The 1,757-nt window shown below is 38.9% G+C and overlaps 1 pseudogene across 1 annotated transcript; it reads right to left on the minus strand.

The window, feature by feature from the left end:
• Window positions 1-426: 426 nt before the first annotated feature.
• On the minus strand, window positions 427-1,339 carry LOC308431734 (deubiquitinase OTUD6B-like; annotated as a pseudogene). Its single transcript has one exon. The product of its transcript is annotated as a deubiquitinase OTUD6B-like (transcript).
• Window positions 1,340-1,757: the final 418 nt, after the last annotated feature.

The raw sequence follows: 1,757 nt of genomic DNA on the forward strand, positions 1-1,757 counted from the left end.
GTTCCAAAAAAAATATATTTTAATTAAAATAGAACTGTATCACATACCCCTTTCCTCCCTACAGCCCCTCCCAGTTTCTCTCCTATCCCCTCAAATTAATAGCCTCTTTTCCTATATTATTGTTATATATATACATATGTGTATGTATATGTAACCACAAATACTTAATTACAACCTTAAAAAATGTATTCGTATACTTTTATGCTAAAATGCTGAAAATTTGTACATTTATGTTTGTTTTTTAAAATAAAGTTTTTCAATAAAAAAAAGAAAAAAAATTTTGTTCTGGGGGGGGGGGGAAGAAAGCCTGTTAGTAAGCTTATTCATAACACTCATTGAAGGCAGCTGTGTTTTTCAGTAGCATTTACAATGATCTAGCTCTTGGTTGATTGGCACACTTCATTAAACAGTGTAACATTCTTTAAACTAGCTGCAATTTTTATTAGCCGAGTTTACCAACCATGTAACAGAATTATAATGTTCTCCTAAGCCACATGCATGCCTCATGTATACTAGTACTAACGGATTTCTTGGATACTCTTCACCAACGATAATAGAAGGAGCATCTGCCTGTAGTATCTCGATTGGTGTTTGTAAGACGTGAGACAGAGCTCTTAGCTCTAGCTGACCGCCCCATGCAGCTGTGCTCACAATATCATCACAGTACTTCCCAAACTCTTCTGCAGTGTACATATCTCCTGTGTTGGGTTTAAGAACGGCAGGAAGTCATCTGAGTGGCTCTGCATGTACTCCGCAGTCTGCCTCCTTAGGGTAGCCACAGTCAGAGCACCATCTTTCTCTCTCAGCTGATCCTCAAGTGCTCCACACACACAATGACCATCAGATGGAATATGCTTAATTTCCAATTCTCTGGCTGCCAATATTTGAGCAAGTTTTTCACTCCAGATGTCTGGCTCCAGATAAGTTCTCAATTTCAGCTTCCGCTATCCTCTCTTCCTGCTCCTTTTCCAATGCAGCCTTCTTCTCCTGTCTCTTTTGTGCTTTTGAAATCCGAGGTGGCTGGTTCTCAATTACCCAGTTTGAAATGTTAACAGCAACAGAATCTATCTTACTATCCTTTAAAGTCAGCTTCAGCTGCTCCAGTTCCTCCCTGTGTTTTTGCTCCATTTCTCTCTCTAATTTAGCAACATCTGTGAGTTGCTTCCTCCTCTTTTTTTTTTTTTTTTTTTTTTTTTTCGTTTTTGGGAACAGCATACTTCATTCCCTGGGTTTTAGCTTGCAGCTCCTTCTTCTCCTTCTGATGCCTTCTCACCAGCTGCTCCTCCTCATCAAGGTCCTCAGCCAAAACCTCCTCCATGACGACCAGGTAGCCCGGCACACGCGCTGCACATATTGCCTTTCAAGATGATGAAATGTTCTGGAGTTATAAACTAGTGAGCTTGTACAACCCTGAATATACTAAAGAGCAATGAGTTATATACTTTCAGTGGGTGAATTGGATTCTATGGGAATTTATCTTAATAAATTTGTTAGAAATTAAGGTGAAAAATTTTTAAGTGTTGAGAGGTCGGTGTCAGAGAGTTCTCTGCCAGCAGACTGACACTGCAAAATGCTGGAAGGAATTGAAGGCAAAGGGAAATGACGTCAGATCTATTGAAAGCAATACAAATAGTTAATTGATTAAAAAGTACATTTCTTCTAAATGATTTAGTTTTGGATGGGTACAGAAATAGTGTTTTTCTCTGTATTCCAGCCTGACTTTGAATTCTAGAGATAGAGGCTGTCTCTATCTCTAG

This window comes from Micromys minutus (genome assembly GCF_963924665.1).
Source record: "Micromys minutus genome assembly, chromosome: 1".
Classification (NCBI taxonomy): domain Eukaryota; kingdom Metazoa; phylum Chordata; class Mammalia; order Rodentia; family Muridae; genus Micromys; species Micromys minutus.